General features: G+C 37.6%; 1 protein-coding gene across 1 annotated transcript in view; it reads left to right on the forward strand.

The window, feature by feature from the left end:
* KLHL20 (kelch like family member 20) overlaps positions 1 to 16,689 on the forward strand; it is an 80,746-nt gene that overhangs the window by 23,453 nt on the left and 40,604 nt on the right. The window lies entirely within an intron of this gene.

Below are 16,689 nucleotides of genomic sequence, written 5' to 3' on the forward strand. Positions count from 1 at the left end.
TCCACTCGTGTTACTGCAAATGGCATTATTTCATTCTTTTTTATGGCTGAGTAATATTCCATTATATATAAAGGAATATATATAATATAGGGTATACATACATATTATATATATACACCACATCTTCTTTATCCATTCATCTGTTGATGGACACTTAGGTTGCTTCCATGTCTTGGCTATTGTAAATAGTGCAGCTCTGAACATAGGGGTGCATGTGTCTTTTTGAATTAGAGTTTCTGTCTTTTCTGGATATATGCCCAGGAGTAGGATTGCTGGATCGTATGGTAACTCTATTTTTAGTTTATTAAGGAACCTCCATACTCTCCATAGTGGCTGCATCAGTTTACATTCCCACCAACAGTGTAGGAGGGTTCCCTTTTCTCCACATCCTCTCCAGCATTTATTATTTGTAGACCTTTTAATGATGGTCATTCTGACCATTGTTATGATACCTCATTGTAGTTTTGGTTTGAATTTCTCAATAGCATTGTGTATATCTTTTCATGTGCCTGTTGGCCATCTGTATGTCTTTGTTGGAGAAACATTTATTTAGGTCCTCTGCCTACTTTTTGATTGGGTTGTTTGTTTGTTTTTTTGATATTGACCTGTATGAGCCGTTTGTATATTTTGGAAATTAAGCCCTTGCCAGTTGCATCATTTGCAAATATTTTCTCCCATTCTGTAGGTTGTCTTTCTGTTTTGTTTATGGTCTCCTTTGCTGTGCAAAAGCTTGGAAGTTTAATTAGGTCCAATTTGATTATTTTTGTTTTTATTTCTGTTGCCTTGGGAGACTGACCTAAAAACATATTTGTACGATTTATATCAGAGAATGTTTTGCCTATAATCTCTTCTAGGAGTTTTATGGTGTCATGTCTTATGTTTAAGTCTTTAAGCCATTTTGAATTTATTTTTGTGTATGGTGTGAGGATGTGTTCTAACTTCACTGATTTACTTGTGGGTGTCCAACTTTTCCAGCACCACTTGCTGAAGAGACTGTCTTTTTCCCATTGTATATTTTTGCCTCCTTTGTCGAAGATTAATTGACCATAGCTGTGTGGGTTTATTTCTAGACCCTCTGTTCTGTTCCATTGATCCATATGTCTGTTTTTGTGCCAATACCAATATAGTTTTGGTATATTGGTGTATATATATTGGTATATATAGTTTTGGTATATTGGTATATATACCAATATAGTTTTTCTGAAGTCTGGGAGGGTTATGCCTCCAACTTTGCTCTTTTTCCTCAGGATTGCTTTAGCGGTTCTAGATCCTCTGTAGTTCCTTATATTTATATATTTTATGATTATTTTTTCTAGTTTTGTGGAAAATGCCATTGGTATTTTGATAGGGATCACATTAAATCTGTAGCTTCCATTGGGTAGTATGGCCATTTTAACAATATTAATTCTTCCAAGAGCATGGGATATCTTTCCATTTCTTTGAATCATCTTCAGTTTCCTTTATTAATGTTTTATACTTCTCAGCATGTAAGTCTTTCATCTCGTTGGTCCGGTTTATTTCTAAATATTTTATTATTTTTTTGATGTTATTTTCAAAGGGATTTTTTTTTTTTACTTTTTCTTTCTGATATTTCATTGTTAGTGTAAAGAAATGCAAGATTTCTGTATGTTAATCCTGTATCTTCCTACCTTGCTGAATTCTTTTATCAGTTCTAGTGGTTTTTGTGTGGAGTCTTTAGGGTTTTGTATATATAGTATCATGTCATCTGCATATAATGACAATTTTACCTCTTCCCTTCTGATCTGGATACCTTTTATTTCTTTTTCTTGTCTTATTGCTGTGGCTAGGACTTCCAATACTCTGTTGAATAAAAGTGGCAAGAGTGGGCATCCTTATCTTGTTCCAGATTTTAGCAGGAAGGATTTCAGCTTTTCAGTGTTGAGAATTATGTTGGCTGTGAGTTTGTCATAAATAGCTTTTATTATGCTGAGATATGTTCCCTCTGCACTCACTTTGGTGAGAGTTTTTATCATGAATGGGCGTTGAATTTTGTCAAATAGTTTTTCTGCATCTACTGAGATGATCATGTGGTTTTTGTCTTTTGTTGATGTAGTGTATCACATTGATTGGTTTGCTGAACCACTCTTATGACCCTGGAATGAATCTAACTTCATCATGATGTATGACCCTTTTTTATGTGTTGTTGGATTTGGTTTGCCTAGTGTTTTGTTCAAGATTTTGGCATCTATATTCGTCAAAGATATTGGCCTGTAATTTTCTTTTTTGGTAGTGTTTTTGTCTGGTTTTGGTATCAAGGTGATGATAGCTTCATAGAATGACTTAGGGAGTGTTCTGTCCCCCTTAATCTTCCGGAAGAGTTTAAGAAGGATTGTTATATAAGTTCTTTTTATGTTTGGTAGAATTCCCCAGAGAAGCCATCCAGTCCTGGACTTTTTTCTGCAGGGAATTTTTGGTTTGGGGCTTTTTTTTTCTTTTGTTTTTGTTTTTTTAAATTACAGATTCTATTTAAATTCCAGTGACTGGTCTGTTCAAATCATCTATTTCTTCTTTTTTAAAAATAATTAATTAATTAATTAATTTCTTTTTGGCTGCATTGGGTCTTTGTTGCTGCACACGGGCTTCTCATTGCAGTGGCTTCTCTTGTTGCGGAGCACGGGCTCTAGGCGCACGGGCTTCAGTAGTTGTGGCACATGGGCTCTAGAGTGCAGGCTCAGTAGTTGTGGTGCACGGGCTTAGTTGCTCCGCGGCATGTGGGATCTTTCCGGACCAGGGCTCGAACCCATGTCCCCTGCATTGGCAGGCAGATTCTTAACCACTGCACTACCAGGGAAGCCCCATCTATTTCTTTTTTATTCAGTTTTGGTGGGCTGTATGTTTCTAGAAACTTGTCCATTTCCTCTAGGTTGTCCAACTTGTTGGCATATAATTGTTCATATTGTTTTCTTATGATTTTTTGTATTTCTGCAATGTCAGTTGTTATTTTTCCCTTTCATTTCTTATTTTGTTCATTTAGGACCTCTCTCTTTTCTTCTTGGTGAGCCTGGCCAGAGGTTTATTGATTTTGTTTATCCTTTCAAAAAACTAGCTCTTGGGTTTATTAATTTTTTCCATTGTTTTTTTTTAATCTCTCTTTTATTTATTTCCTCTCTGATCTTTACTGTTTCATTCCTTCAGCTGACTTTAGGTTTTGCTTGTTCTTCTTTTCTAATTCTTTTAGGTGGTAGGTTAGGTTGTTTATTTGAGATTTTTCTTATTTTTGAGGAAGACCTGTATTGCTGTGAACTTCCCTCTTAGGACTGCTTTTGCTGCCTCCATAGATTTTGTATGGTTGTGTTTTCATTGTCATTTGTGTCGAGATATTTTTTAATTTCCTTTTTTATTTCATTGTTGACTCATTGGTTTTTTAGTAGCATGTTTTTTAGTCTCCATATAATCTTTTTTTTTTCATTTCTCGTTCTGTGGTTGATTTCTAGCTTCATACTGTGTGGTCAGAAAAGAGCCTTGAAATAATTTCTATACTCTTAAATTTGTTGAGAGTTGTTTTGTTTCCTAGTATGTGGTCTTTCCTAGAGAATGTCCCATGTGCACTTGAAAATAATATGTATTCTGGGGTTTTTGGATGTAATGTCTTTAAAATATTAATTAAATCTAACTGTTCTATTGTGTCATGTAAGGTCTCCACTGCCTTATTGATTTTCTGTCTGGAAGATCTGTCCATTGACGTCAGTGGGATGTTAAAGTCTCCTACTTTTGTATTCCCATAAATTTCTCCCTTTATGTCTGTTAGTATTTATTTTATGTATTTAGGTGCTCATATATTGGGGACATATATATTAACGAGTATAACGTCCTCTTCTTGTATTGATCCTTTTATCATTATATGATGTTCTTCTTTATCTTCCTTTATGGCCTTTGTTTTAAAGTCTATTTTGTCTGATATGAGTATTGCTACCCCTGCTTTCTTGTCACTTCCATTTGCCTGAAGTATCTTTTTCCATCCCCTCATTTTCAGTCTGTGTGTGTCCTTCACCCTAAAGTGAGTGTCTTATAGGCAGCATATTGTAGGCTCTCATATTATTATCCAATCTGCCACTCTTTGTCTTTTGATTGGAGCATTTAGTCCATGACATTTGGGGTAATTACTGATATATATGTGTATTTATTGCCATTTTAAAGCTTATTTTCCAGTTGATTTTGTATTTCTTCTCTATTCCTTTCTTTTTCTTTTATGTTTGATGGTTGTCTTTTCTATTATGCTTGAGTTCTCTTCTTTTTGCTTTTTTGGAATCTATTGTATGTTTTTGATTTGTGGTTACCCTGGTTTTCAAGTATGCTAACCCATTACTAGCTCTACTTGCTTTAGACTGGTAATCACATAATCTCAAACCCAGTCTAAAAAAAAATCTACATTTTCTTACTTCCCTCCCCTACATTTTATCATGTCCTATTTTACATCTTCATGTTTATCCTTTTGCTGTTTATTGTAATTATAATTGCTTTCACAAAATTTTTTTATTTTTTAAAAAAAACCTCTGTACTGGTAAGTGATCTACAATCCTTTTATATATTTGCTTTTCCTATTGTGATTTTTTCTTTCCTATAGATTCTTATTTCTTTTCTATTTGGAGAAGACCTTTCAATATGTTTTTTAGGAAAGGTTTAGTATTGCTGTATCCTTTTAGTTTTTGCTTGTCTGAGAAATTCTTTATCTCTCCTTCTATTCTAAATGATAATCTTTCTGGGTAGATTTTCCTAGGTTGAAGGTTTTTCCCTTTCATGACTTAGAATATATCTTGCCACTCCCTTCCACCATGCAGCATTTCTGTAGAGAATTCAGCTGATAGCCTTATGGGGATTCCCTTGTAACTGACTTTTTGTTTTTGTATATCTGTAACTTTTGCCATTTTAGTTATAATATGTCTTGGTGTAGGTCTATTTGGGTTCCTCTTGTTTGGGACCCTCTGTGCTTCCTGTACCTGGATATCTATTTCTTCCTTTAAGTTTGGGAAGCTTTCAGCCATAATTTCTCCAGATAGATTTTTTATCCCCTTTTCTCTTTCTTCTCCTTCTGGGATCCCTGTTATGCCTAGTTGGCACACTTTATATTATCCCATAGGTCTCGTATGTTGTTTTCATTTTTTTTTTCGTTTGTCTTTCTGTCTGCTATTCTTATTCGGTGATTTCCATTATTCTATCTTCCAGATCATTCATTCGTTCTTCTGTATTATTTAGTTTGCTATTTCTTATTGCCTTTAGCTCAATTTTCATCTCAGCATTTAAGTTGTCTAATTTTGATTGGCTCCTCTTCATAGTTTCTTGTTACAGTGATCTTCATTTCTATCAATAGCCTTTCTTAATTCCTACTGCATTTTTATTACCTCCTTTTTGAACTCAGTCTGGTAGACTGGAGAGATCTGTTTCATTTTTCTTTTGGGCATTTTCTCTTGTTCTTTTAATTGGGAGTAGTTTCTACCTCTTCATTTTACTTATATTTCTCTGACTATGAATTTAGGAGAAACAGTTATCTACTGTGGTCTTGAAAAGCTGTTTTTGTACACAGGGAACATCCCTGTGTAGCCTGCATGAGTCTAATATTTTTGATGTGAGGGCTGTTTTTGATATGGATGCCTACCATGTCTTTCCTCAGGGAGTGCTGGCTGTTATCCCGTTGATTGGGGGTGTGATTGGTGGTGTGGTGACCAGAGCCTGCGCTGGATGTCACATCCCTGTTGGCGGCAGGGTCGGCTCCCCAATTGTTGGAGTAGAAGCCCCTAGAATCGGTTCTAAGCTGTGGTGTGAGATAAGCTGGACTGGAGCACTGTCACTGGGAAAGGAGCTACTGAGTATTCCTCTGCAGGAGCTGTTCACCAAGACATTTACTCTTTGACATTGCCTGTCACCCCTTGTGCACATTCACAAAGTACAGTGTTGTTGGCACTGCCCTCAGCCCCACCTTAGCTGTGGGAACATGGGCAATCAGGTCCCTCAGGCGCTGTGTTCACAAAGCCGCCAGTGCAAATCCACTGAAATTGCAACACACAGACCTGCCGTAGTTGCACACCTTGACCCGTCTGGGAGTGCTGGGAATCAGCCCATATCCCAGCCCTGCCTCCGCATGTGCATGCCCACAAAGTCCACTGCTTCTAATGCCTGACCTGCCCCAGACAAGGGAGCAATAGTAATCCACTTGCATGTCCCACAGGCACTTCGCTCACAAAACTGCCAGCTGCATAAATTCACCAGAGTCACGCCCCTGCCGACAACTGGATCAGATTTGAGCCCCGCCTGTGTGTGGGCAACCCACCAATGCTTGCTCATAGCAGCAGAGTTGTGTCCGTCATGAGCATGCTGAGAATGAGGATGCTATGATGAGGCCATGCCCCTCCCTTTGTGTGCAAGTTGATAATGGAGCTCCTGTGACAGACCCGGGCTCTGTCCTGCCCACACCCCAAGTTGTGGCCCACACCACACTACATGACCTTCAGGCTGTCTCCACACAGCCAAACCAACTCCTTTTCTCAGATCTTTCTGTTGAAGCCCAAGTTTCAGCACCCAGCCACTGTACACACCAGCAGGAGTGTGTCTTGGGCTGAGAAGTACACCAAGGTGTCCAGGACTCTCTGTGCTGGTCTCTCTCTAGCCTACCTGCCACAGGCCAGCTGCTGCACTCTCCTCTGAGCCTCTGAAGCTTCCTTTCTGTCCCAGCTGATCTCCCAGTAGGTAAAGGAGGTTCCAGGGTGAGCGAACCTTTCTGCTTTCACAGCTCCCTCCCAGGGGCACAGGTCCCATCTCAATTCCTTTTATTTATTTTTTTCCTTTCCTCCTACCTGGTTACATGTTGATCTTTTCTTGCAGCTTTGGTTGTATGAGATCTTCTGCTAGCGTTCAGTAGGTATTCTGTAATAACTGTTCCACATGAAATGTATTTTGATTAATTTGTGGGAAGAGATGAGCTGCATGTCCTTCTATTCCACCATCTTGATCTCCCCTCCCTTTTTTTCTTGATGAGTCTGGCTAAAGGTTTATCAGTTTTGTTTATCTTTTCAAAGAACCAGATTTTAGTTTCATTGTTCTTTTTTATTTTTTTTTTACTCTCTAATTCATTTATTTGTGCTCTGATTTATGATTTCTTTCCTTCTACTAACTTTGGGTTTTGTTTATTCTTCTTTCTCTAGTTCCTTTAGGTGTGAGGTTAGGTTGTTTATTTGAGATTTTTCTTGTTTCCTGAGGTAAGCTTGTATTGCTGTAAATTTCCCTCTTAGAACTGTTTATGCTGTGTCCCATAGGTTTTGGATCTTTTTGTTTTCATTTGTCTCTAGGTATATTTTAATTTCCTCTATGATTTATTTCTTCAGTGATCCATTGGTTGTTTAGTAGCATATTGTTTAGCCTCCATGTGTTTGTGTTTTTTGCAGTTTTTTTTCTTTTGATTTCTAGTCTCATAGTGTTGTGGTCACAAAAGATGCATGACATGATTTCACTTTTCTTAAATTTACTGAAGCTTGTTTTGTGGCCTAGCATGTGATCTACCCTGGAAAATGTTCCATGTGCACTTGAAAAGAATGTGTTTTTTGCTGCTTTCGGATAGAATGCTCTGTATATATCAGTGAAATCCATTTGGTCTAATGTGTTATTTAAGGCCTGTGTTTCTTTGTTGATTTTCTATCTGGATCATCTGCCCATTGTTTTAAGGGGGTGTTAAAGTCCCCTACTATTATTGTGTTACTGTCAATTTCTCCTTTTATGTCTGTTAATATTCGACTTATATAGTTGGGTGTATATATATTTACAATTGTTATATCTTCTTGGATTGATCCTTTGATCATTATATAGTGTCCGTCTTTGTCTCTTGTAACAGTCTTTATTTTAAAGTCTGTTTTGTCTGATATAAATATTGCTACTCCATCTTTCTTTTATTTCCATTTGCATGGAATATTTTTTTCCATCCCCTCACTTTAATTTTGTATGTGTCTCTAGATCTGAAGTGAGTCTCTTGTAGGCAGCACATATGCAGGTCTTGTTTTTGTATCCATTCAGCCAGTCTATGACTTTTGGTTGAGCCTTTAGCCCATTTACATTTAAGATTATTATCAGTGTGTATGTTGCGATTGCCATTTTGTTAATTGTTTTGGATTTGTTTTTGTAGGTCTTTTTTTCCCCTTTCTTATTCTTTTTTTCTCTTCTCTTGTGGATTCCTTTTTCTTTTTTGTGTGTGTATCTATTATAGAATTTTGGTTTGCAGTTACCATGAGGTTTTTGTATAGCAGTCTATATACAAACACGGTTGTTTTAACTTGCTGATCTCTTAATTTCAGATGTATTCTAAATACCCTGCATTTGTACTATCCTCCCCTCACGGTTACTGTTTTTGATGTCATATTTTACATCTAATTGTTTTGTGTATCCCTTAACTGCTTATTGTGGATACAGATGATTTTACTACTTTGGTCCTTTTTTTAAAATAAATTTATTTACTTATTTTTTGGCTGCATTGGGTCTTTGTTGCTGTGTGCAGTCTTTCTCTAGTTGCAGCCAGCGGGGACTACTCTTTGTTGAGGTGCGCAGGCTTCTCGTTGTGGTGGCTTCTCTTGTTGGGGTGCACGAGCTCTAGGGCGTGTGGGCTTCAGTAGTTGTGGCACATCGGCTCAGTAGTTGTGGCTCATGGGCTCTAGAGTGCAGGCTCAGTAGTTGTGATACACAGGCTTAGTTGATCCATGGCATGTGGGATCTTCCCAGAGCAGGGGTCGAACCTGTGTCCGCTGCGTTGGCAGGCGGATTCTTAACCACTGCGCCATCAGGGAAGTCCCTGCTTTTGTCTTTTAACCTCCCTACTTTGTGTGTGGATGATTTCCTACCTTTACTGTTTGCCTTTACCAGTGAGCTTTTTCATTTCATAATTTTCTTGTTTCTATTTGTGGCCTTTTTTTTTCACCTAATGAAGTTCCTTTAACAACGTATTGACTGGAGACCTATTAATACATCTTTTATTACCTGAACATTATTGACCAGAGGAATATCAATATGTTTTTAGAGAGTGATATAATTAACATCACCATGCGAAGTTGTTAGAGCTTAAAATTGATCAAGGGTTCATTTTACAACTTATGATTGTTGTTATTCACATTTTGCTCCGTTAGGTTTTTGTTCCAACCTTGTGTATGTTATAAACGCAAGTTCATTACCATAAAAAATTTTTAAATGACTCATCACAAAATTTTGAATGAAGAAGAATTTTTCAGTGAATTTTATGCAGATACTTTCTCTGATTGTCCAAATGACATATATGCTAGTGTGTTAGAGATGATAGTTCCTCAGAATATAGTTCTGATTCAGACGATGTGAATATTAGACCAACAAAACGACAAAAAAAAACCTTAGTGATTGATTCTGATACAGAAAGTGAAAATGAAACTCATGGTTCTGGAAAATGCTCCTTTGCTTCTACAGAAGAGTGTATTGAAAACAACATTTCATGAAAATTAGAAGACTGTACAGGTGTGTCAGGTATAACTATTGAATGTAATATCCCGCAAAGTGTTAGTGAAATAACAGAACTAATTTTTGGTAACGACTTTTTCGAGTTGGTCACTTCTCAAACTTGTATCACCAACAGAATGAAAAACCATATAAAAAGTATGAGAAGGCTTTAAAATGGACTGATGTAATCAATAGTAACATGAAGAAGATTCTTGGATTAATAATTTTGATGGGACAAATAAGAAAGTCACACTGGAAAGAATATTGATCGACTGACCCCTTATGTGAAGTACATATCTTTCCAAAGATTATGATGAGAAGAAGGTTCGAACAAGTGATGACATTTCTTCACTTTAACGATAAATCAGAAACTCCACTTCCTGCAGACAGAATTTCAAAAGTTAAACCTCTCTTGGATTATTTTCTACCAAAATTTCAGTCGATCTTTATACCCAAACAAGAGCTATCACTTGATGAGGCAATGATAAAGTGGAGAGGACGACTCTGATTCAAAACCTGTAATTCCAGAAAACTTACAAAATATGGAGTTTTGGTCAGGATGGTTAGCTAAAGTGAAACTGGGTATATATGCAAACTTGAAATTTACACAGGTGAAGGAAAGAAACTGCAAGAAACAATATTATCAGTCATACAACTTTATCTTGGTTCACGGCACCATATTTACCAAGACAATTATTACAACAGTGTGTCCACATCTGAAATATTGTTGAAAAATAAAACCAGAGTTTGTGGGACTATAAGAGAGAATTGTGGTCTACCAAACCAATTAAAGGGGAAATTTTAAAAAGTCTACAGAGGGGAGAAATGTCATTCTTATGCAAGGGAGAAGTGATTCTTCTTACATGGAAAGACAAGAGGCTAGTCCGCATGGTGACAGCTATTCATGAGGCCTCCACAGCATCTACAGGAAAGGAAGACAGGAGGACTGGCCATCAGATAACTAAGCCCACTTGTATACTAGAGTATAATAAATATATGAAAGGAGTTGATTGATCTGATCTATATCTGGCAAACTTCAATATCCTCTGGAAAACTCGAAAATGGTATAAGAAAGTGGGTTTCTATTTGAGTAATTACAGTTTATTCAATGTGTTTAAAGTTTATTGTAGCCTTAATGCACAGAATAAAATGACTAACAAGCAATTTTTGTCAGCAGTAGCTAGAGAATGGGTAACTGAGCATTCTGATGAATGTAGTGGTAGTTCCACACCTGGTCCTTCTTGTGGCATTTCTAAAAGAGCCGCCTGCAAAGATCCACCTTGTCGACTATCAGGTAAAATAAAAGAACATATTCTAGAGATAATAATACCAACAGGACTAAAAAATAAATAAAAATGCCACCAGAAAGTGTAAGTCTGCTCTTCCAGGGGAAAGCACGGTGAAACACAGTATATTTGTAGTAGATGTTCTTTTCCCCTGCACAGAGGTTCCTGCTATATTGCCCGTCACACTCTAATGAAATATTAGAATGCTTTAGTAAGACATGTACAAAGTTTCAAATAAATACATTAAGTGCAAAAAAAGTTGTTGATGTTTACTCAAATGCAGGTGTTTCAATATTCACTTATATAACAAATCACTGGCCACAGGTGTTAGTTTCTGCAAAAATCCCCTGGTCAATAATGTGTCAACATTTGTTATAAAGCTAATTTGGTGGTGCTGAACTCTTAGATTTTGCTTGTCTTTAAAGCTTTTGATTTCTCCATCAAATCTGAATGAAAGCCTTGCTGGTAGAGTATTCTTGGTTGTAGGTTTTTCCTTTTCATCACTTTAAATATATTGTGCCACTCCCTTCTGGCCTGCAGTTTCTGCCGAAAAATCAGCTGATAGCCTTATGGGAGTTCCCTTGTATGTTATTTGTTGCTTTTCCCTTGTTGCTTTTAATACTCTCTCTTTATCTTTAATTTTCGTCACTTTGATTACAGTGTATCTTGGTGTGTTCCTCTTTGGGTTTATCCTGTGTGGGACTCTCTGAGCTTACTGAATTTGGGTGATGGTTTCCTTTCCCAGGTTAGGGAAGTTTTCAGTTATCATGTCTTCAAATATGTTCTCAGGCCCTTTCTTTCTCTCTCCTTCTTCAGGGACCTCTATAATGCGAATATTATTGCACTTGATGTTGTTCCAGAGATCTCTTAAATTGTCCTCATTTCTTTTCATTCTTTGTTCTTTTTTCTGTTTAACAGCAGTGATTTCCACTACTCTGTCTTCCAGCTCACTGATCCGTTCCTTTGTATCATTTAGTCTGCTACTGATTCCTTCTAGAGTATTTTTCATTTCAGTTATTGTATTCTTCATCCTTGTTTTGTTCTTCTTTATATTTTTCTTTATATTTTCAATCTTAACCACTGGAGCACCAGGGAAGTCTCATAAGTAAAGTTGTCTTTTGTTTTTTGTTTTTTTTGTAAAAACTTCTGACTTCTCATTCTGTGCATCCATTCTTCTCCTGCGTTCTTTGATCTTTATGATCATTACTCTGAACTCTTTCTCAGGTAGATTGCTTTTCTCCACTTAGTTCTTCTTCTGGGGTTTTATCTCATTCTTCCATCTGCAATATATTCCTCTGCCACCTCATTTTGTCTAAGTTGGTATTTTATTTTTATGTATGTGGTGTGTTAGTTACATTTCTCAACCTTGAAGAAGTGCCCTACTCTAGGAGACGTCCTTTGCATCCCAGCAGTACGCTCCCCTCTTGTCACCCAAGCTGTATGCTCTAGGGGTTCCCTGTAAGAGGGCTGTGTGGGTCCTTTTGTTGTGGAGGGCTGACTATGTGTGTGGACTGTTAGGCTTGGTTGGCCCCAAGTCCAGTTGGTTGCCAAGCTCTGCCTTGTGTTGATGCTGCTGGCTGCTGTTTAGTGGGGCATGGTCACAAGGCGGATGATTGCAGAACCTAGGGGGCCCCAGGGTTAGTTATGGTTCACTGGTGGGTGGAGTCAGGGTCCCAAAGACCCTGGGGCCATTGCCCACCCAGTGGTGGGTAAAGCCAGATTCTAGGGCTAGTGCCAGACTACCAGAAGACAGAGCTGGCTCCTGGAGGCTGCTGCAGGGCCTAGGGATCCCCGAGCTCATTTCAGATTATTGGGGAATATGGGGGCATTTCCTGACACAGTTGGGTATGGGGTCCACAGTGTCCCAAACCTTGCATTGCCCTGCTAGTGGGCAGGGCCAGGTCCCAGCTGATTCCAGGGTATGGTCTGGCCTCAATGGTTGGTGTAGTCAATCCACAGGCTACAGGATCATAGTTTTCTTGCTTCTGGTGTCTGCCCCCTGATGGGTGAGGCTGGTCTAGAGGCTTGTGCAGGCTTGTTGGTGGGAAGGGCTGGTACCTGCCCAGTGGTGGGTGGAGCTGGGCCTTGGCCCTCTGGTGGGCAGAGCTGTGTCTAGGGGTGTGTTTAGAGAGAGCTGTGGGCTCAGGAAGTCTTTAGGCAGCCGCTCTGCTGATGGATAGGGCTGTGTCCCTGCCCACTTAGTTGTTTGGCCCAAGGCATCCCAGCACTGGCACCTACAGGCTATTGGGTGGGGCCAGGTCTTGTTGCTAATGAGCCAAGATGGCAGCTGCCAGTAGCATTGTTCACACATTTGAATGTTCCCCAGTAGGTCTGCCACCAGTGTCTATGTCCCCAGGGTGAGCCGCTGTCACCCCCCACCTCTCTAAGAGACTCTCCAAGACCAGCAGGTAGGTCTGGCAGAGGCTCCTATCAAATAACTGCTTTTTCCCTGGGTCCCAGTGCATGTGAGATTTTTGTGTGCACACTTTAAGAGTGAAGTCTCTTATTTCCCCCAGTCCTGTGGGGCTCCTGCAATTAAGCCCCGCTGACCTTCAAAACCAAATGCTCTGGGGGCTCTTCTTTCCAGTGCCTTACTCCTGGCCTAGGGAGTCTGACGTGGAGCTCAGAACTCTCACTCCTTTGGGAGAACCTCTGCAATATGATTATTCTCCAGTTTGTTGGTTGCTCTCCTAGAGCTATGGGATTTTTTTTTTCTTTTTTCTTTTTTTTCCCCCCGCACTGTATGCCTTGTGGGATCTTAGTTCCCCAACGAGGGATTGGACCTGGGCCCTCGGCAGTGAAAGTGCAGAGTCCTAACCACTGGACCACCAGGGAATTCCCTGGGCTATGGAATTTGATTATATCACAAGTCTGCCCCTCCTGTCAGTCTTGTTGTGGTTCCTTCTTTATATCTTTAGTTGTAGAAGATCTTTTCTAGTAGGTTCCAGTCTTTTTCATTGACGGTTCTTCTGCAGATAGTTGTGATTTTGGTGTGCTCATGAGAGGAGGTGAGCTCGGGGTCTTTCTGCTTTGCCATCTTGGCTACTCTCCCCTCTTAGCTCTTTTATATTCTTATTTTTTGTCCACATATGTTAGTCTCTTATTATTGTGTTTCTATCTATTACCCCTTGCATTATCTGTAGTTTATATTTGTTGTCACTATGTTGCTTGATGAATATATAATCCTTTTGTATCTTACTTATAAATTGTAACTTTTAGCTTTGTAAAGTGTCCTCCTTTGTCAGATTTAATTATTTTGTTCTCTGAATTCTGTTTTGTCTGATATCTGGCTTTCTGTTCCTGTTTTCTTATTGTTTTCAGTTGCTTGATGTATCTTTGCCCATCCCTTTACTTTTAGTCTTTTTGCATCATGATGTTTTAGGTATTTTTCTTGAATTGGGTTTTGCTTTATGAGCCAGTTTGAAAATCTTTTTCTTTAAATAGGCAGTTAAAACCCACTTGTATCTATTGGTATGACTGATATGTTTGTTCTCAACTCTGTTATATTTTTGTAAATAGTATGTGATTTAGTTATTTTTACTCTATTTCTCTGTATAGTGTCTTCTTTGCTTTTCATTTTAATATCTTTTAGTATATAGGAAGGTTTGTATTTTTGTTCCAGTGGTTACTTTTGTAAACTAGAAAAAAAGAAGAGCAAATTAAACCCAAAGTAGAAGGAACAAAGTATAAAGGATGAAGCAAAAATCAATGGTACTTTGAAAAAAATTGATGAACCTCTAGCTGTACTGATCAAGAAAAAAAGGAGAGAAGATACAAATTACCAGTATCAGAAATAAAAGAGAGGACATCACTTCAAATCCCTCAGACATTAAAAAGGATAATAAGGGAATATCATGAGCAATGTTTTGCCGATAAATTCAACAACATGAAATTGACAAATTGTTTGAAAAACACAAATTACAAAAACTTAAGAAGAAACAGAAAACCAGAATAACCCTATATCTATGAAACAAATTTTAAGCCAATGATTTAAAAACCTTCCCACAAAAAAAAAACACCAGTCCCAGAAGGTGAATTCTATCAAACATTTAAGAAAGAAATAATACTAATCCTGTACCAAATCTTTCAGAAAAAAGTGGTGGAGGTTGCCAAACAAGGTCAAAATCACCCTGATGTCAAAACCACAGACACTAAAATAAAACTACAGATCAATATCTCTCATGAATTTAGATGAGAAAGTCCTTAATACAATATTAGTAAATTGATTCCAACAAAATATAAAAAGAGGAATATACCATAACTAAATGGAGTTTATACTTCATTAAAATTAATTGAGTCAGTATTTTATAGTCACACTTAATTTCTCATTCAAAGTAACTCCTTCACACAACTTCTTTAACAGATTTGACTCTTAACTTCATTCCACTATTTTTAAATATCAAATCCTCTCTCCAAAAAATAAAGATTTGCCATCATTTAGGGTTTCCAAAATAATTTGCCAAAGTCATTGGACCCCAGGTTAAGAAATCCCTGCAGTTCTAACCCTGCCTCCAAAGTCAATTGATATATTGAAATCCCAGTGAGGAAACCTTTCCCTTGATCATGGACTAGAATGGTTCTGTGTAGATGCAAAGAAAGTTACCATTTGGGGCTGAAAACTTGTGATTCGTTTAAGTTATTTTCGAACTTAAATCTATATTTAATTTCCTTCTATTTTATTAGGCATAACTTAATTCATACAGTGTTACGCTTGCTCATAAACATAAATTTAAATTTTTTCTTTCAACTCAACATCACTGAATTCACCATTCATTTCTGTTACAACTCTAGAATACTTTCCTTATTCATTCTTATTGTTTTCAGCTTTATTCATTCTTCAGATTGTATCTACATTTATCTGAAGAAACTAAAAGTAAGTGCATTACCATAATAGTGTGGGACTTAAAATTAGATCTCCTGCAAACTCTTATTTAAAAAGTGGGTATTTTAAAGCATTATTTTCTTAACCTGGTTGTTTGGTTCAAGGATAGACTTCAGTGCTAGATTTGCCCTAATGGTAGATCATTAACATCGTTTTCTTGTTGATGGAAAAAAAGAGAAGTGAAGTTTTAACCAGACTTTGTTCATCAAAAATATTATTTTTACTCTTTGCTCTTAGTGCCAAAAAACATTTTCTCACACATATGTTTGTGTCTTCTTGCCATCTGAGATTTCCAGTAAGTGACTTGTTAATATCATAGTGGTTTATTCATAAACTTTAAACTTGGTGTTCCTTGATATTTATATATTTGTTTTATAATCACTAAATTGGGGAAAAAATTTATACTCTGACAAGATCCTAAAAGAATGTTAACGCACTTCACAAAGATATACAATACCACTTGTCTTAAGTAAAGAAATCAGAGTAGAAAGAAAATAAGAGGAAAGAAAGATACAACTATGGCTAAAATTTTGTATGCCGTGAAGGCCAGCATACTTCATTTGGAGCTAGGCCCCAAATCTGGCTCTTGACTTTATAGCCCCCAACATAAGGCTGCCAGATAAAATACAGGATGGCCAGTTGAATTTGTTTCAGATGAACAACAAATAGTTTTTAGTATACAGATGCCCTGTACTCTTATTTGCTAAGTCCAACAACCCTGCCACAGAGAGTACAATGCAGGCATTCTAACTAAGTGACCTGGCTAAGCAACCTCACCTAAAATTTAAAGGTTTCCTATTTCATTCCTGAACCCCAGAAGGTCTCTCACTCAGATGATACGAAGACTTGTGCCATAAACCTCGAAGTGCTCATTAGTGTTTTCTACTGTAAGTACAGATGACTTTATGGCCCTTAACTTTTATTTTGAGATTTGCATTTTTTCTAATGTACTTGGGGAGAAATTCTTAATCAGATATTCAAATTGTTGTGGCTTATCTCGTTTCCTGCTAAATATTCTGACTTTTTGACGAGCATGAAAATAACCCTGTCCCGAGAGAATAC

The sequence above is a fragment of the Balaenoptera acutorostrata genome, chromosome 1, assembly GCF_949987535.1.
Source record: "Balaenoptera acutorostrata chromosome 1, mBalAcu1.1, whole genome shotgun sequence".
NCBI classification, from domain to species: domain Eukaryota; kingdom Metazoa; phylum Chordata; class Mammalia; order Artiodactyla; family Balaenopteridae; genus Balaenoptera; species Balaenoptera acutorostrata.